The sequence below is a fragment of the Camelus dromedarius genome, chromosome X, assembly GCF_036321535.1.
Source record: "Camelus dromedarius isolate mCamDro1 chromosome X, mCamDro1.pat, whole genome shotgun sequence".
Taxonomy (NCBI): Eukaryota; Metazoa; Chordata; class Mammalia; order Artiodactyla; family Camelidae; genus Camelus; species Camelus dromedarius.
Window position 1 is genome coordinate 113,386,111 of NC_087472.1, and position 20,297 is coordinate 113,406,407.

The 20,297-nt window shown below is 51.5% G+C and overlaps 1 long non-coding RNA gene across 1 annotated transcript in view; it reads right to left on the reverse strand.

Moving 5' to 3' along the window:
* The window catches only part of LOC135320103 (uncharacterized), a 49,665-nt gene extending 30,275 nt beyond the window's left edge, over nucleotides 1-19,390 (reverse strand). The window contains exon 1 of the long non-coding RNA XR_010379294.1: nucleotides 19,159-19,390. This is a non-coding gene — a long non-coding RNA (uncharacterized LOC135320103). The remainder of the gene's footprint in view (nucleotides 1-19,158) is intronic.
* Between the last annotated feature and the right edge of the window lie 907 nt (nucleotides 19,391-20,297).

Below are 20,297 nucleotides of genomic sequence, written 5' to 3' on the forward strand. Positions count from 1 at the left end.
ATACATATTATATATTTTTATGTTATATATAATATATATTACATATTTTAATATATATTATATATATATATTTATATATATAAAACCAAATCACTTTGCTGTACACCTGAAACTAACACGATATTGTAAACCAACCCTACTTTAATGAATTAAATGAACAAAAACACTATTTCTAGTAGCATAATTAACATGAAAATTGAATTAAACCTAAAATAGTATGTGCAAATGATATTTGTTAAAAACCAGAAAACACTGATTAAAACAAAACAAAAAAGAAGTATAAATCTTCAGAAAGATCTACCAGGTTGCTGAATCAGAAAGACCAATACTGTTCAGAAGTCAATTCTCGCCCCCCCCCGCAACCCCAAATAATCTATAAATTCAGCACAAACTCAAAGTCCTAGCAGACACTAATGCAACACTGTGAACCAACTATGCTTCAGTTTTTTAAAAATGTATTTTTGTAGAAATAGGTAAGTGGACTGTAAAATTAACATGGACACGCAAAAGGTTTGGAAGAGCCAGGACACTTGCATAAAACAAGAATTGTGCAGGCGGATTCCCACTACCCGATTTCAAGACTTATCATAAAAGCTACAGGAGTCAAATCAGCTCAGGACCAGCTTCAGGGTGGACATGAGCCAACGGGAGAGAAGGCACCCTCTTAAAAATAAAAAAAAAAAAAACACAACCATACTGCAGGGTAAACTGATTTTCAACAAAAGATGCCAACGTAACGCAACTGGAGAAGGCACGTTCTTTCTAACACGCGGTGTTGAAACACTGGGACACCGCCATGCAAAACAGGGAACGTCCGTGCACCCCTCCCATCCTAAGGAGACGAACTTGAAGTGAGTTCTAGACCCGTGGGTGAGCCCTCAATATATAAAAATCTATACAGGGAAAAACAGGAGGAAGTCGTTGCAACACAGCATTCGGCGAAGACGTATTGGATAAGACACAGGAAACATGGTCCATCAGAGAAAAAAAAATGATGATAATTTGGACTTTATTCAAATTTAAAAATCTCTGACACTTTGAGAAACAGAGTCACAGATGACAGAGAACAAGCTAGTGGTGACCAGTGGGGAGACAGGAGGGGGACAGGCAGGATTAGGGGAGGGGGGTAAGAGGAACAAACTACTATGTGTAAATAAATAAGCTACAAGGGCACATTGCACGGTGCCGGGAAGGCCCGGCCGCAGCTCCCCGCACAGGGGCACGTTTCTGGGTCTTGCAGAAGGAGTCTCGATGCCCCGCCAGGCTGGGCGCGTTACGTAGCCCCGGGTGCATCTTGGGGTCTGTCCCCCACCCTACGTGCCATGACCCTCCCCTGGAAAAGGCTCACTTGTCCATCTTTGTGCGACACCCAGCATCTCAGCTGTGCCCCCAGCAAACAGAAGCCAAGCACCCACCCAGACAACCGTCCCCCTCAGGGGAACCTGGCCAGACCGCAGACCTGCCCTCATGTGGCCATGGGGGACACCTCTCTGATGAGCTCTTGGGAGCCCTCCACCCCAAAACCCTCTGGACTCAGGCGCCCCTCCCCCCAATTCCACCACGATGGAATGAATGCCGTAGGAAGGCACTGCCATCTCATGGAATTAGCTTCTTAAACACACATCCCCCAGGGAGAGGTCCCCCCTTCACGCTGTCATTAAGGGTCTGAACCTTAGTGAAGGCTGGTGCCATTGGAGCCGTCTCTCCTGCCGGGCGACCGGAAATCAAAGCATGTGATAAACCATCTGTGCGAGGGAGGGGCGCATCTTCTGCGGACACCCCAGTGGGTCCCCAGAGGGCAGGTCACAGAGGAAGTGGTCATGAATGCAAGAGTTGATGAGTGTCCCAAATATATGGGGAGGAGAAGGGTGTGCAGGGCCAACTCTGGGGAATGCACAGCTGTGCCCAGAATCTGACAAATGAGGTGGACCGCCTGTCCCCGCTACATCCCGAACAGTGGGTTAGAAATGCAGCAAGCTGGTCAGCGATGCCGCACCACGTACAGTGTGTAATCCCCACGCCCACTAGGATGCTGTAGTCCAAAAGATGGAAAGTAGCAAGTTGACCAGGGTCTGGAGAGAACTGGGACTTGTGCACAACCACTAGTGTGAATGGAAAAGGGTGTGACGACGTGCAAACTGCTTGGCCCGTCCTCGACTACCTAATTTTGAAAGCTGGCAGTTTTACTCCAGGATATATGTATACGCCCCAAAGAAGAAAAAAATTAGGGTTTTAACAAAGATATGTAAGCAAACATTCACAGCAGCCAATATGCACAACTGTCAAAAGGTTGAGGCAACACAAATGTCCATCAAGTGATGGATGGATGAGCACAATGGTGTCTGTCTAGATGGGTGGGGAATATTACTCAGCCAGGAAAAGGAGTGGGTGGGCCCTGAACACAGGATGCTCTGTGAGAGAAGGCAGACACGGAAGGACACACAGGGTGCAATTCCACTTGTTTATTTTTTAAATGGAGGTTCTGGGAGTTGAACCCAGGACCTCGTGCATGCTAAGTAACTTTCAAGTTATATGCTACTTGAAAACAAAGTTGCACTTTGTGCGCAACTTTAAAAAAAAAAAAAAGCTGGGTGCAATCATTCTATCATGCTTCATTTATTGCATTTTTTTTTTTTGACAAATTGAAGGTTTGGGGCAGCCCTGCATCCAGGAGGTGTATCTGTGCCATTTTCCCAACAGCACCCGCTCACTTTGGGCTTCTGGGTCCCATGTCAGCAATTCTCCCAGTACCTCAAACTATTTCATGGTGACTGTGTCTGTTACGATGCTCTGTGATCAGGCATCTTGGACGTTACTCCTATGACTCGCTGAAGGCTCAGAGGACGGTTAGCAATTTTGAGCCATGAAGTATTTTTTTACTTAAAGCATGTGCATTGGTTTTGGGGGATTTTTTTTTTTTCAGTCTAGAGTAAACGGAACTTTGATAGTGTCACTGCATGTGACACTCGGTTGCTGTGGTCTGGAACGGGACGCATCATGACAGTATTTGAAGCATCCAGGCTGACCTTTCCCATCAAAGAGCTAAGACTGGCTTCCACTGCAAGTAAAATGAAATAAGGGGGGGAAAAATGAAAGAAACCAATATATGTACGTATATGCATAACTGGGACATTGTGCTGCGCACCAGAGAAAGACACATTGTAACTGACTGTCCGTCAATTAAAAAAGAAAAAGATGAAATAAGGACATTAAGTCAGACTGACGTCCCCCCACCCCCAGTCCTCGCAGGCGCTCATGACGCACAGACTGTGGATCGAGACTTATTCCTGGGCGATAGTTTGGGGAAAAGGAATGAGATGGACTGACTTTTTTTTTTTTTTTTTTCTTTCCGCAAACACCAAGGAAGAATGAAAGTCTCCGGGATTTCAGTGACTGAGCCGCCCGGCGGGCTGTCTTCGTTCAGACGCGGATGAAGCTGACAGTCCCTGCGCTCTGAGGGCGAGGACAGAGAGCTTATCTGGGGAAGACACGTGTTTCCCAGATTCACCACGTCTGCTTTCTTTTTATCAGCCCTCCTTCACTTTTCTCCTTGCGCTGTCAGTAACCAAACGTGGTGCAGAAAACAGAAACACCTTTGTTTAAAAAAAAAAAAACAAACAAAAACCCTGTGCAATGAAGGTCCCGAAAACCCGTTCTGCATCTCCCCTCTTGCAGATCAGTAAGTCACGGCGAGCAGTTCTGACGGCGCGCACGGCTGCTTTGCACACCCGCCCGCGACCTCGCGCGCGCGCACGTGGACTCCTAAGCCGATGCGCCTTAGGTCAAAGGCACCTGGAAGCCTCGGGAAGCACCGGCTCAGGGAACGGGTCCTCCGGAGCTGTAACGCCCGCGCTGGCACAGCCTTGCGGGAGCTTTGCATGGGTGCAGCTGCCCGGCAGGCGGGGGTGGCTGTCCCCGCCCCCCCCCCCCCCGTGGGATAGGGCCAGGCGCGCGCCTCCCCGCAGGGTCCGGCCGCCGGGCCGGGCCCCCCCGCTGCTCGGGCAAGTGCGGCAGGTCTGCGGCTGGCGGGAGCCGTGCTCCCGTGTCCGGCGACGCCAGGGTCCCGGCCGCAGCCCCTCCTGGCGTCCACCCGGCTCTGAGTCCCCCGGGGGCCCCTCCGACCACGCGCGCGCCAGCGCAGGGCCACACGCACAGACAGCACCTCCCTCTCTCGGAAACGCCTCTGCTGCTTCCCCAACGTCACGAGCGTTTACACGGTGACCTTCTACTGTTCAGTCTTAATTAACGGTCGGTCTCTCCGGGGGTGGCATTTGACTCCCATCCGGTGACAACGCCAGGCCAGGGCCGGCACTGGGATGGGACGCTTCTGTGTCCCGTCACCTGCAACACGATGGCGTTTTGCGATGCAGAGACACCGCCTCCTGGAAGAACTCCAGGAATTTCCAGCGCCTCCCTCTGCCTCCTGATACAAGCCAGAAAGGGCGCCTCTGGGCGGTCACAGAGAGGACTCCGTCTGGGGACAGTTCCACCTCCCGTGGAAGCACGGACTCACCGGGGAACCGAGAGCCTCACTACATATAAATTAATACGCAAAGTCTATGCGGGTCTTCCCCTGAACGCACTTCCGCCCCTGTGAGGTTCTGACCCACCGCCACATCGGACAACTCGGATGGAAGGTCCCCGTGGGAGGGAGCGGGGACCCTACCCTGCCGCATTTCCCCATCACAGCTGCGTGTATGGGGCCGCTCCCTCCCAGCAGGGACGGGGTGTCAGGGGCCCAGGATTTCTCGGCCCCACAGAACAGTACTTAGCGACCATGGCTCACGCTCTGTAGGCAAATTTGCCCAGCCTGGGGGACGTCTGGCCACCCAGCTTTCGATGGTGGACACACAGGTTCGCGCCAACATCGCATCAGTGTCCTATGGCTTCCGTGACGAGGGGACATAGGACGCTCATGGCCTCACTGCTCTGGAGACCAGAAGTCTGATATTAAAGCGCCAGCCGGGTGGCGGGGCAGCGGGTAGAGCTGAGGGGCAGAGCGCATGCTTAACACGCACGGCGTCCTGGGGTCAATCCCCAGTGCCTCCATTAAAAAAAAACCAAACTAATAATAAATACATAGACCTACTGATCCACCGCCCCCTAAAAGAATTAAAGTGTCAGCCGGGTCCAGGTCATGGTGGCCCCAGGCAACCCTCGGAGATCCTTAACTTGTAGACACATCTCCCCAGTTTCTCCGTCCATCGTCACCCCCATTCTCCTTCTCTGGGTTTATGTCTGTGTCCAAATTCCCCCCTTTTATATGGATGCCAGTCGGATTACACTGGCCCCTCACCCACTCTAGTGGGACCTCCTCTTAAATGAACTCCGTCTGCAACGACCCTGTTTCCAAATGAAGCCACATTCTGAGGTCTGGAGGCTTAGCACGTGCACATATCCTTTATGGGGTGACATAAAATTCAACCCAGAACACACTCCAAACCGTGCACCGTCTAGTGGTGGGGTCTGCCGGGGCCAACCCGCCTTGTACACCAGGGAGGGCCGGTTTGGAGGACGTCCCCGGGAGCTTTCTGTCCAGGATGGGGAGTATTCTGCAGAACGGGGCTCAGAAGAGCGTGTACAAGAGTGGCCTGCAGTAAAGAAATGGCTTTGCCCAAGGGAAGCCCTGGCCTTGCCCCCACCTCGTGGAAGGTCCCCTCGGGGCCCTGGGGACGGCCCAGACCTTGGCTCACTCCAGAGCGTAGCTCACACGCGCTACAGAGTGATGCACGGTGGGCGCCGCGGGGCACGGGGTCTCACCTGCACCTCTGGCGGGACGGGAGGGCGAGGTCAGCTCTGCGGGTGGACCACCGTTTCTACGTAACCAATCGCAAAAAGCCTGGACCCCGAGGCTCGGGTGAGCCTCCCTGGTGGACGGCACGCCCTGCATGTGGACACGGTTAACCGTTCCGAGGCCACCAAAGCAGAGACGGGGCCGTTTACGGCTTCTGCAGGCAGGGCGAGCGTCCCTCCGGAGCCAGCACGCACGGGGAGGCGAACTCCAGGATCCAGACTCGGACACAGCCTCATGGTCTCACGACGCAAGCTTCGATCTGAAAGAAGGACGTGTTCCCCCCAATTTTATGAGCCCGTCTGTGGATGACGGTGTGTCCCGTTCACTTCTGCGCCTTTTGGCCACTTATCAAGGCTTTAAATTGATTGTAAAGACGGGGAGGGGGGAGGGAAATTGTATCCTTTAGAAAATATTGACCTCATTCTGCAAAGGCAAATTACATTTCTCCATCAAAGAGAGACAAAAGAACAATAAATAAATAAATAAAAATAAAAGAACCCTTGGTGAAGCAAGGTGCCCGATCATCTGTGTAGATCCGACCCCGCCTCACAGCCGCCACCCCGCCTGCATCATGATCCCTTCTGTCCGCGCGGAAGGCCTCCCCGGCGCACCGTGGAATTGTTTCCATAAATCACGCAGGCACCTTTACAGGGTTCGAAATTGAATTGCCAACCACGGCTTTCTTCATTATGCTAACCGGCTCCCCGGCTTCGCAGGCTGGAAGTGCGTCCATGAACGCTGGCGGGTTTCCAGCGGACGCCCGCCGCTCGACAGGGTGATGGAAACGCCCTTGAGACGGGCAGGAGGTTAAACGCGTTCACATGCAGAGATGTGCTGAGCGTCCCGGGGCCTCCAGCGCAGCCAGCGTTTCCGTCCAAGGTGGCCTTTTAAATGGCTCCCCGCGTAATTAAAGATCCAGCATGAACGGCCAGATTATCATGGTCATTATTAACAAATTTTTAAAAAATTATCTTTTTTTAATTGAAGTACCATCACTCACAATGTGTCCATTTCCGGTGCACAGCATCATGTCCCAGTCATGCATATCCATACATATATTCATTCTTATTTTTTTTCATTCAAGTTTATTTCAAGATATTGAACCTAGTTCCCTGTGCTGCACAGAAGAAATTTTTTTTCAAATCAATTTTTATATATGGTGGCTAAAATTTGCAAATCTCAAACTTCCCACCCCCTTTGCCCGGCAACCATGAGATTGTTCACTACGTGTGCGAGTCTTCAACAACTGTTTCTGAGCGAACAAGGGATCATTATGTAAACCGGACGGGCTTGTATGTTGCCATCCAAACTCACCAAACGGCAACCTCTTCTGCCCCCAAGCACTCACAGCACCAAGGAGCAGGCAAAGACATCGAGACGTGATCGGCCACAGCTCTTGGCCTTACCGAGTCTGAGTACAGTCCTCAGTATTCAGAAAGATCGAGCCATTCTTGAAACCCCATATGTGTCTGAACATAGAAGCTACACACTTCTGTGGTCTGCTGACTCTCCTCCCACGCTTCCCTCTGCGGCCAACAGGTTCCACACGAGGGGCACTGCGAGCTGGCCCTGAGGTGAGCTGAGGCCGCGGGACCCAAGGCCACGATCAGAGCATGTCTGTAGCATGCAGTAAATGATGGCTGTATGCATGTATCAATTATATAAGATTTACAACAAAGGAAATAGAAGTATGCACATGCTAGAGATATTCTGTGAGCCTAGTGAACAAAGAAGCTCACACTGCGCGTGTGCTGGCAGAGCACAGATGAAAGGCAGGGCAGGTGCGTCGTGGGCGCGCACCTCCTTGTGGCAATGGAATAAAGTGTTGTCAACCCCGTGGTGTCTCCGGCTGAAGTCTGTCCGGCGGTATGGCAACCCCTCGAGTGTTTTTTCGTTTGGGCCGCTCCCCTCCTAGAACCCCACGTCAGCCCCCCTCGGCTGACAGGCACCAAGACCTCTTTTCCCTTCCAAGCAAGCCTCGAAGGCTCACCCGCTCTCTCTGCAGAGCCTCCAGGCGGCCACCGATCTCTGCCCTTAAAATCATGGCATTCACAGCTCGCCTCCGATGGCTCCTGAATTAGTCCCCTCGGGCGGCCGTAACGAATGGCCATAAATGACGGAGGCTCCAAATAACAGAGATTCCGTCTCTGTCCATGCTGGAGGCCAGAATTTCTGAAATCCAGGGAGCCCAAAGGGGGGGGGGTTCTCTCGGGGGCCCCCGGGGAGAACCTATTGCATGGTTCTCTGCCAACTTTGGGGGGGCCAGCAGACATCCTTGGTGATTCTCAGCTTCCAGAAGCACCACCTCCGTCTGGGCCTTCACTGGCACAGCCCAGGGAGGAGGGGACACACCAATTCAAGCCACACTCCCGGCTGTGGTTTCCGGGGTTGGGTTCCCTGGCCTGTGAGATGCCCCACGCCCCGTCCACCTGGGAAATCCTCCGCGTCTACGTTCTCCAGATGGACCGGCGCCGCCGGGCGGCATCCAGGAATGAATGTCTGTATCTGTGCTCTTCTCCCGGAGAGGAACGTGTCCCCAGCTGGGTAACTTACACCCTGTGTGGCTTTTGCAACATTCCCCGTGTTGCAAAACGTTCCCTGATGCAAACAGAATTAGCATCAGAAGGCTCCCTCCACAGTTTCCTTTTTCCGTTTTCGTTTCGTTCTTCCTGGAGACACATCCTGACCGGAAAGGAGATTTTCTGGATCACTGAGTAAGACCGCCTTGTCTCCAGTCGGCAAAGCCTGGTGGAATCTCCTTGGCCGCCCTGACAAATGGGAACATGCTGTTCTTAGCTGCTCTTCTGACGCCGCCCGAATGCAAAGAGCCTCTTTGATTTTGCGACTTAAGAAAAAAATTTTTTCATGGGGAGAGGTCGTTGTTGGTTGATTTAATCAATTAGTTATTTATCTTTTGGGGCAGAGATGCTGGGGATTGAACCCCAGACCTCGTGCATGCTAGGCATGCGCTCTAACCCTGAGCTACACCCTCCCACCTTGATCTTCTGTTTTTTAAAGGAATTTTGTAAGTGAGGCAAGTAAGCATGGAGATGCTAGATTGCACGAAGCCACTCCAGGACTGCTGGGGATATTAGGCATTTTGAGGTCCTGGGTCAGGTGAGGACCAGGAAACGGAGGAAACACAAGGGACAATAAGAGAGTTGCCTTCTGGTGTAGGAGACCCAGGTGACTTGTGTCACCAGACGTCAAATCAATGCTTTCATCAAATCAGGCAAATTTGGCCCATTGGGCCACTGGTCAGTTCCCCTTTGCCTCAGCATTTGACCATCTTCTGGGCGGTCCTTGGTGACTTGAAAGGCACACAAATGTGGAGAGATGCTTATGTGGTTGAATCTGTCTCCTGCAATCGCGAAAGGCACCAGGAGGGTATGAGGAGAGAGAGACCACTAGAGAAATAAAGAATCTCTCATTCAATAAAAAACGTTTAAATACGTACATATTTTAAAAAAATTTTAATGCACATTTTATTTTTTACTATCTTTTTATTGAAGTCAGTTTACGATGCTGTGCCAATTTCTGGCACACGGCACGGTGCTTCAGTCATACAGGAACACGCATGTATTCATTTTCATTTTTTTTTTCACCGTAAGTTACTGCAAGAGATTGAATATAGTTCCCTGTGCTGTACAGTATGAACTTGTGGTTTATCTGTTTTATATATGGTAGTTAATGTCTGCAAATCTCAATCTCCCAATTTATCCATTCCTACCCCCTGAGCCACATAAAAGCTACGACTCAGCCATAAAAAAAAGTCAAATAATGCCATTTGCAGCCACATGGATGGACCTAGGGATGGTCATACTGAGTGAAGTAACTCAGACAAAGAAAGACAAATATCACATGATAGCACTTATAGGTGGAATCTAAAAAAAATGATACAAATGATCTAATTTACAAAACAGACACAGACTCACAGACATGGAAAACAAACCTATGGTTACCAAAGAGGGAAAAGGGGACGGATGAATTGGGAGTTCCAGGTCAGCAGATACACACGACTACATATAAAATAGAAAAACAACGAGGTCCTACTGCAGAGCACAGGGAACGATATTCAATATATTTTAATAACCTGTAATGGAAAAGAAGATGAAAAGGAGTACGTATCTATATGTATAACTGAATCACTCCGCTGTACACCAGAAATGAACACAACATTGTAAAGCAACTGTAATTTTTTTTTTTTAAAGGCAGACCTCTCAAGTTAATGAATTTAGTGCTTTTCTATGTGTGGGAAGATCCAAGAGTCTGGGCTCATTGAAATCAATCCTCTGATGTGAACCTTAACTCTCTAGGACCAGGGTCCTGTTTTTCTGCATCCTGAGTCCCCACACGGGGCACCATCCGGGCGGCTGCAGTGGCTGATGGCTTAATGGCTGAAGTGGCAGGGGACAATTTTTTTGTTTGTTTACTGAAGTGGCAGGTGACAATTTTTTGTCCACAGTCCTGCAGGCACGGCTGATGAAATCACTGGCCTTTGGGGATTGAAGTCAGCCTCCAAGCCCTCTCCCCTCCCGGGAGGTCAGGGGGCTGGGCTGAAAGTCCCAACTCTCTATGCAGGCTTGGTCTCCATGGCAACCAGCTCCAGCCCGAGGTCACCTGGGAGCCACGGGTCAGCGCACAAAAGACGTTATCACTTTGGAGAGTCGAAGGGCTGGGGGAGCTGCGTTCCGGGAAACAGGGGCAGAGACTAGACACAGATTTCTTATTACGTCAGTGGAGTAGGGAGTGGGGTCACCCCTGTGGGCAGCTGGGGCCTCACCAGTCCCTCTGGGGGCTTCTGGAACACGCCCAGAATCTTCCTCCTGCAGGAGAAGGAAGCAGCGCCCTTCCGTCTCACGCTGCTGCCCCTTGGGGGCGTTAAGGCAATGCTATCAGGCCCCAGACTCTCGGTTCAGCACACACGCCCCTCAGCCAGGGCGTAAACCGGTCAGGGGGACGCGGTGCCCACCGCCCCACTGGGAACTGTGAGCAGACGGCGTCTCAGGAAGCCTCAGGGACTCGGGCAGGGCCATGGCTGCCCCTGGTACATCGTCCTGTGCAAATCCCAACCCTCTGGAAGAAATGCCACTCTGACGGCCAAGGGAAAAGGTCAGCAGAGTTAAAGGAAGAGTGCCATCAAGGAGAAGGATCAGGCCGACGGTCAGCAGAGGAGGAGGGTTGGATGACGGTTGTCAAGGGTCCCCATGTCCAGTGATGAGAGGAGTTAGTGGGAACGAAACACGATACAGACGGTTAAGCCTGCTGTACACTATACGTGAAAGCCGTTAAGTCGGTAAATCCTAAGAGTTCTCATCACAAGGAAAAGAATCTTTTTCCTTATTTCTTTACTGTTGTGTTTATACGGCAGGATGGATGGTCCCTAAACTTATCCTGGTCACCATTCCATGATGGGGCCAGTCATTCTGCCGTGCACCTGACTGCCTTACAGTGCCGACCGTCCATCGTAACTCAGGACAACGGGAACAAAAATAATTATTATTTGAATCTTTCAAAAAGAGCCCACACTGTGCTTGCTTAGGTGATTTTGCTTTGAGTATATTCTTTTGGGAAAATTCCCAGTGTCTACATTTCCATCCAATAAACGCTGAGGGACAGCAAATAAAAGACTCTCTGGCGGTTACTGTAGTTTGGTATCTGTCCTTTGCCAAACTAAAATAAGTGCCAGCTATAACGGGGGGAAATCAAAGCGTGCCTGCCAATGTCAGGACACCACGGACGGCGTAGTTGCCTCTGAGAGATGAAATCTCATGCGAAAAACAGCGAGGGACTCCGGGTAAAATAGAGAAGATTGTGTGGAACGCACAGGGCTGTAACCGCGCGGAGGCAGAGGCTGGAGGGGAAGGTTCTCGGGGGGACAGGACCACACGGGCGAGACTCACATCCGTCCAGCTGGCTCTCTGAGCGCAGCCCTCCCCACACTGCGCCGATGGGTAAGGGGTCAGATTCCAGAGCATCCCCGTGGGTGGAAATTGAGGAAGTAAACGGGACAGAAAGGACAGTGGAACAGCAGCATTTGCAGAAAAAAACCCTTGCGCCGTGGCTGACTCCCCACTGCACCTGAGGGATGGGGGTAGGGTGTGGGGACACAGCTCCAAAGACCCCAGGGGACCGGGTAGGTGGAGGTCTGCAAGACAGAACTGGGTATTTCTGGAGCTGCCCGAGTCTGGGAACGAGTTTGGAGTTCTTTTCCCGCCTACTGGGGGGTCAGGACCAACATCGGAGAGCTTCCCGGAGCAGGACCACACCTGAGGGGTAAGGACCACGACCCGGGGCTATGGAGGGTGTCCCAGGACGAAGGGATAATCAGAAACCCATCTACCCTGGAGAAGCCCAAGCCAGGCGTCCTCAAGGTCAGCGTGATGCCGCCTCTGCTGCTCGACATAAAGCCAAATACTCCTCAGAAGAAGGAGACGGAGGAGAAAGTCTACAGCACGCTGTCCAGTTTCACGTGCTTGTATCATCTCTGCCGACCTGTCCGCCTACCTGTCTACCTGCTTGTCTACCTACCTATCTACCCACTTACCTACCTGTCTACCAACATACCTACCTACCAGCCTACCTACCTATCTACTGACCTACCTGTCTACCTACCTACCTACCTGTCTACCTATCTGTTGACCTGTCTACCTACCTGTCTACCTATTTATCTACCTGTCTACCTACTTATCTACCTGTCTACTAATGTACCTATCTACCAACCTACCTATCTACCCATCTACTTACCTGTCTACCAACCTACCTACCTCTCTACCAACCTATCTACTGACCTACCTATCTACCTACCTGTCTACCTACTTACCTGTCTACCAATGTACCTATCTACCAACCTACCTGTCTACCTATCTATTGACCTGTCTACCTACTTACCTATCTACCTACCTACCTGTCTACCAATCTACCTACCTACTTACCTGTCTACCAACCTACCTACCTGTCTACCTATCTATTGACCTGTCTACCTATCTACCTACCTGTCTACCTGTCTATCTACCCACCTGTCTACCTACCTGTTTACTTTTCTATCCATCTACATTGATTCTCTCTCCCTGTCTCTCAAAGAGGTTTAGCTAAAAAGCTAAAATGAGACAACAGCTTGTACATTGCCCAGTAGCAACCGCAGAGCAGAGACCCAGGCACCACAGCGAGCACCCAGCACTGGTGTCGTCCGGGTCCTTTACGAACTATAGCCTCTGCCCTTTGGGATCAGGGGCAAAACTGCAGAGAGACAGATGCAAACGCAGTTCCAGGAAATCCAGAACATCGGAGACTCCAGGTCGTAAGAGTGGACGTTGGAGGAAGTGATGGGAGTGGGGATTCCTAAAATGAGGGGGAGGGGAGAATGAGGAGGAGGGGGGGAGAGGAGGGGGGAGGCAAAGGGGAGGACAGAGGAAGGGAAGGATGACAAAGAACGCACCGAGAAGGCAGAATGTTTCATGGAAACCCTCCCCCCACAAAAAAAATTAGGAGATGGTGCATAGAAAAAGATGTGCTCATTTTAGCTTTCAAGCCTCTGTCATTAATTCAACCAAGAAACAGAAAGCTGACCATACGATCCAGCAATCCCACTCCTGGGCATGTATATCTGGAAAAGGTGAAAACTCTAATTCAAAAAGATGCATGTAACCCAGTTCACGGCAGCACTATTTACAACAGCCAAGACATGGGAGCAACCTAAATGTTCAATGACAGACGACGGGATAAAGATGTGGTATATTTCTACAATGGAATACTACTCAGCCACGAAAAAGAATAAAATAATGCCATTTGCAGTAACATGGATGGACCTGGAGAATGTCATTCTAAGTGAAGTAAGTCAGAGAAGGACAAATATCATATGATGTCACTTATATGTGGAACCTAAAAAAGACAACAAATGAGTGAATATATCAAAACAGAAGCAGACTCACAGGTGCAGAGAACAAGCTAGTGGTGACCAGTGGGGGGAGGGAAGGGGGAGGGGTACGATAGAGGGAGGGGAGTCAGAGGTACAAACTACTATGTATAAAATAAATAGGCTACAAGGATACATTGTACAACACGGGGAATAAAGCCCATATTTTGCAATCACTCTAAGCAGAGTATGATCATTAAAAAAAAAAATGCCCATCTCAAACCCTCTGCTCACCCTCCTTGTCTGGTGCCAACCTGCTTCCACACGTGTGCATACTTATGGCTTTGGGGCAGCCGAGACCCACTGAGCTGGATGACGCAGGCAGGGACCTTCTGACACGCTGTGGGAAGGCTGGCCGTCCCCTCGCCCTTCCCCCAGGTCCCCAGACCCTGCAGCTGCTGCCCTGGTAGCAGCTCATATCTTACCCTTGCCCTGTTCATTCTTATATCCAAATAATCTCCCTTGTGCCCGGTACGATTCCAAACATCAACCCCCACACCACCCGCTCGGCCTTGCTCACTCACCGCTGGGTTATTTAGGTAAGGAAGGCCTCAGGCAACTCAGCCAGACTCCCGAGGTACCTAAGAGGGCACATTAGGGTCTCTGGAGAATCAGAACCAAGAGGATGTTTGGAGGGAGAGGGAGAGACAGACAGAGAGACTGATTTTAAGGAACTGATTGTCTCATGAGATTATGAAGCATGGCAAGTCCAAAATTTGCCGGGAAGCCTGGCAAACTGGAGACCCAGGAAAGAGGTGATACTGTACTGTGAGCCTGAAGACAGTCGGCGGGTGTAATTCGTTCTTCCTTGGGGGACTTTAGGTGTCCCCCCCGACGACCTTAGGGCCATCAACTGATTAGATGTGGCCCACCCACACCATGCCACGTCAGTTTGTTGTGTTTTTTCCTAGATTCCGCATATAAGTAGTAACAGAGTTATTTGCCTTTCTCGGACTGACTTCCCTCGCGTGGTATAGTCCCCTCCAGGTCCAGGTTGGGTAGAGGGATCGGAGGAGACCACCCTGCCTCTCTCTGAGGACCTCCTGGTACCTACATCCCCCGTGGACCTCTTCATAATCTCTGAACTTTCAGCCAAAAGTCTTTCTGCCCCACTCTCAGCCACTTGTGTGGTTTCCGCAGCCATCTCTGAATTTCGCCATCTTCCACCATCTGGAGAGGCTGAGAGTTTTCACAATCATCCTACTCTGGTTCCTTTTGCGCTTTTTGTTTTCTGGGTTTTTCTTTTTCAGTTCTCCCTGCAGGTGTTCTCTGTCACCACAGGTTACTAAGTACCGAGAAGAAACGGGGCTGGCTGGCCTCACTGTGCTGGGAGGTCTGCTCCCCGGACACCCAGGTTCTCTGCTGACAAGCCCGAGTTCCTCACGCTCCACGGGAGACCATGTCACCCAGTTTATTGTGCGGACAAGGGTACTCTTCTGCCCTCTATGTACAGGAACGAACCTTTTTCTCTTCAAAGTCATTAGAAGCCAAAATCAATTTAAATGAGAATCGATGGATCTTGGCCATAGAGTCAAACCCAGGCAACCGTTCCCTGGAGTTTAAAAAAAACACACCTCCGAACATCGCCTTGAGTCAAAGTGAACGCCCTCAGAATTAGATCTTCTTTCCCTGGGTTCCATGGAGCAAATGAGGTCTGGGTTCTGACCGAGAGACCCTTCTTTCAGGGAAATGACAGAAGAACGTATAAAATAGATATAAAATAGATAAACCACAAGGACCTAATGTGTAGCAGAACCAGCTTCTAGCTACTAATCGAGCTGTCACTCACGGATAACAACCCTCATCCACCCACAAGGAGCCAAAAGTAAAAACAAAATAAAATATTTATCCAATGAGTCATTATTGCAAAAAGTGCAACCCTCTGTCCGTGCGCCCCGAGGCCCCCAGAAACGGTCCATCACAGCAGAGGCCGGATACATCCTTCCACTCCAGCTTTTAGGATCGTAGACATTTTTAATCAAGACCTGCAGGTTTCAGGTTTCCATAAAACATGTTCAGGTTTTATTTCAATACCTGGTGAGACCCACTGGATCAAGGAGGCTTTTTTGTCAAAAAAAAAAAAAAAAGAGGGAATCTGGTGTTTAGAACCCGTGCACGGATGCTGTTTTAGTTCAGGACCCCAACGCGCTTTCAGACCCAGGTCTATTAACCAAGAGAATAAAAGTCCTTTTGGAAACCGGCACGGTCTCCAGTTTATGATACTCTTGATGCTCACTCATGAGCATAAATTCTTCCGGGACGAGAGCAGCCGCGGTGCCATAAAAAACAATATGCAAAGTGCGAGGCCCTCGGTGGCTTTATGGCCTCGTAAATCCTCCCCGGGGCTGCGGCCACAGCTGGTCCTCCCGCCCCCGCGGCTGTTCTCCCTGCATCACTGCCGCGGACCAGTGGGCTCTGTGTAGGGGCGTCTGGTTCTCTGAGGAGGGGAGCCCGTTTTGCTTCTATCACATCCGAATTAACCTGTGTCTGCTCCAGCCCCGCCCCCACCCCGGCCACGGGTATGATCACACATGCTGAAATATGAACACCGCACCCCGTAGGAAACAGCCAGCGGGCTACGTTCTGGATGAAATGCATAACTGCCCCTAAATCAGGCTTGTTGGCACCGACCTCCCTGGTGGCAGAGAGGGGACAGGCCCAGACAACAGGGCCGCGGGGCGGGGCTGGGGGCTTTGAGAGGAGGCGGCCTCCCTGTAAAATAGATCAATCAAGGAGGCCCTCCTGTACAGCACAGGGAACTATATTCAAAACCTGGTAATACTCTTCAATGAAAGAATCTGAGAAGGAATATATGTATGTGTATGTGTGACTGCAGCACTGTGCTGTGCACCAGATTGATGCAACATTGTAACTGACTAGACTTCGGTAAAAGAAAAATAAAAGGGGCAGCTGCCTCCGGTGAGCCCGAGGAACGTACGTAGACACAGAGACACACAGACGCAGGAATAAATGCAGACACAGCGGCATATAAATGCAGGCACACAGGTGCATGACCAAGACACACCCACACAGACCAATGAACACAGACACACACTCAGATGCAGGAATAAACAGACACACTGAGACCTACAACTGCAGAGACTCACACAGAGGCAAGACCAGGACAGGGGCACATTAACACAAACACACAGAGACACACACGCAGACACACAGCTCCGGGACCGCCGCCGCCCGCACGCGCCTTCAGAACAAGTGGGAGGACTTCCTCCTTCGAAGGGGATGAGAGCTCGATCAGAGGCCCGGACTCTCTGTGCGCTTTGGGGGGGGACCTGTCGGTGAAAAAGCCTGGTAACATTTCCTCCGACGGGAAGAAAGCAGATCCCTCCCTTTCCCGGTGTTCCAGGGAGCAGGGCTGCTCCGTGCACACAGTAGGTGCTTTGCCGTGTCTGCTAAAAGCTAACCTCCCGGCTCCTCTGAGGCTTAGCAAAGTTCTACACACGCCCACGGTAGGAAGGGGGACACAGACCACCCACGAACTGCGGAAACACGGAGACCCTCCCCAGGGAGTCATATAGCCAAGAAGACAAGTGAGGGGCCTGAGCGGCCACGTGGGTCCGTGAACTCCATCGGGTCCCGGAATTCTCAGGGACGCCGAGAATCTGCAGGACTCTCCCCCTCCCCGGTTCTCAATTCCTCAGACTCACACTTGGAACACACCAAGCAACTCGTGCTCACAAAACACTTCTTTTTTTTTTTTTTTTTCTAGGATCCAAGTGTCCCCAGGCCTGAGCCAGCAGCTCCGTCCTGCACGCCCTGCGTTAACTCAGCCTCGGTCACAGGGACCACGTGGGTTTGGGGCACCTGCATCCGTGGGGCGATTCTCAAAGGCAGAGCCCCCGATCGCTTTTAGCCGAAACAACTCTGATCTCAGCGTTTTGAGTGAGGGATGGGCCACTTAAAATGGGAGGCGGTCTCACCTGTGCTGGGAAAAAGGCATAAACAGTTGCTGCTCCTTCACAAGGAGCACCTGACGCTTTAGGGCGGAGAACGCCCGCGTGTATTCGCTCCCTCGCAGCCCGTGAACCGTGGAAATTCACCCAAATCAGATGCGTATCAGGTGCTGCCTGGGGGGGGGTGTTGTAGACGGAACTGTGCCCCCCCCCCAGCAAGGTGACAGGTTCGAGTCCCAGCCCTGGCACCTCAGAAGGGGACCTTATTTGGAAACAGGGTCTTTGCAGGTGGGATGGAGTGAAGGACCTGAGAGGAGGTCCTCCTGGAGGAGGTGGCCCTGCTTCCAAGGACAGTGTCCTCAGAAGAGACAGAAGAGGAGACGCAGACACAGAGGAGACGCCACGTGGAGACGGAGGCAGAGACGGGAGGGAGGCGGCCACCAGCCCAGGGATGGACGCCTGGAGCCCCCAGAAGCTGGAAGAGGCAGGAGGGACCCTCCCCTGGAGCCTGGGGAGGGAGTGCGGCCCTGGGACACCTTGACCTCAGACGTCTGGCCTCCAGGACGGGGGAGGGTGGATGCCTGCGGCTTTAACCCACCTGATTTGTGGTCATTAATGACAACCACCCCCAGGAAACCAATTTGCGGTGCAAAGAAAGCAAATCACGGGTATCATTCTAACTCACATGAGCATCCAAAAGCACGAAATTAAATTTCAGAGACGCACACTGTCGTGAAAAAGAGGCGAACGGTTCATGGCATTTATTTAGAGATGCTATGAGGGGTCTGCCCTGGAAAATGAAACGGGTCTGTTCTTAGCCGGCCGGGCACATTGATTAGTCCCCAAATATTTTAATATTTTTCCTCTGCCAAAGCCAAGTAGTAAGAAACAATTTCCAAGGTCTGGAAGCACCAGGACACAGAGTCTAAACCCCGAGATGCACGCCGCGGGGCGTCATTTCCACCAGCCCCAGAACGGGCTCCTTCCGTCGGTGACCGCCCTTCACGCCGGCCGCGCCCCCTCGGCCGGCAGGACAGGTGAAGGGGTTTGTTTTTTCCCTCTAACAGCCATGGAAAAGCACGCACAGGGCCTCAAGCAGGTACAGACACGCTCTAATTGGCGTTTTAGAGAGTTCTCTCCAACTACAGGGAGGAGACAGGCTTACAAGAAAAACAGCAAGAGCAGAGAGTCAGCCAGGACGAGGGGTTTGCTCTGAAGGAGTAAGAGAAGCGCACTTGCTAAAGGAAACCCGTCTCCCTGCCCTCAGTCCCTCCGACCCCGAGTGGTGCGTCTTCCACACCCAGTTCTCGTCGGACACCAGCTGCGTGTCCTGCGACTCAGTTCGACTCTGATACGACCGACCCCGAGTTCGTGCAGACACCAGGGGCTAAGGGCTCAGGCCCCCAGGATGGCCCCCACTCAACACCAAGCACCAGGGGGGTCCCCAGGTCCCCCACACTTCTGTCCGGCTCGGTTGCAAACTGAGGGTTCCCACGACCCCCTCCCCACAGAACTTTGGGAACACCTGGCTCTCTTACCGTTTATGCTGAAGACGGGGGTGATTCTCCAGATGACGAGGTCCAGGAGGGTCCCGAGTGCTGGGGCTTCAGTCTCTGTGGACTTTGGGGGGCAGCTGCCTCCCAACCTGCGGGCGTGCTCCCCACCCGGAAGCTCTCACAGTCCTTGTATTTTGGCTTTCTCATGGAGGTGCCATCAGGCAGGACTGGTTAAACCCTCGGCCGCTCAGCCCGCAGCCCCTCTCCCCTCCGCGGAGGCTGGGGGCGTGGCTAAGAAGGTCAGTCCTCTGGTCACGTGCTTGGTTCCTCTGGCTGCCAGCCCCACCCCCAAGAGCCACTGCATTAGCATAAACTCAGGTGTGGATGAGCTTGTTAGGAATAACAAGGAAGGAAGGGAGGGAGGGGGAAGAAGGGACGGTCATTTCCAAGGAAGACACTTGGAGCAACAGCTTTGGAACAGAGCTTCTGGGGTCAAGGAGTTGGCTTCCGGTCTGCAAAGCTGACCAGTGGAGACGGTTTTATTATTTTAGCCAAGAGTCCTGACCCAGAGCATATCTCAGGGGCAGGAGAGCCCTGGTAACACCAGGTATTGATGTCCAAAGTGGGTTTGGGTTGGTTTTCAGTTCACTCTGAGAAAAAAAATACAGGCTTTGAAGCCAACAAACATTCTCCTCCACTGACTTATTTGAGGCTTGAGACAAAGAGTAAAATGGATACCTATTTATCACAAAACACTTGCCCAGGAAGCTGCTTTATTAAAAGGTGTTTCACTTATAAGCCCTTCAAACCCATTGCAGGAATGGGGGAAAATTTTTTTCCTTCTACCCTCTTAGGTTCTGTACCTGAGGCATGTGAATTAAACTGATTTTTTCCCCCTCCAGATCAACTGGAGAATAGTTTTGTTTCAGATGCTTACAAGGCCTCACAGAAAAGAAAATTTTTTAACCTCAAAGAAGCAATTAGACCTGGGGGCTTAAATACAGTTTTTTCTTCAATGGTGATAAATTTGTGGAAAAGTGACAAGACAAAGGCAAATGTTTAGGGGCTCCCCTGGGAGGGTGCAAAGTCCACAATGCACCTGCCCCACCCCCTTGGAGCCAGCACTACTATGCATGGAAGGCAGGGACTTGCTCTGACCCCTAGAAACCCCCTGGGAAGAT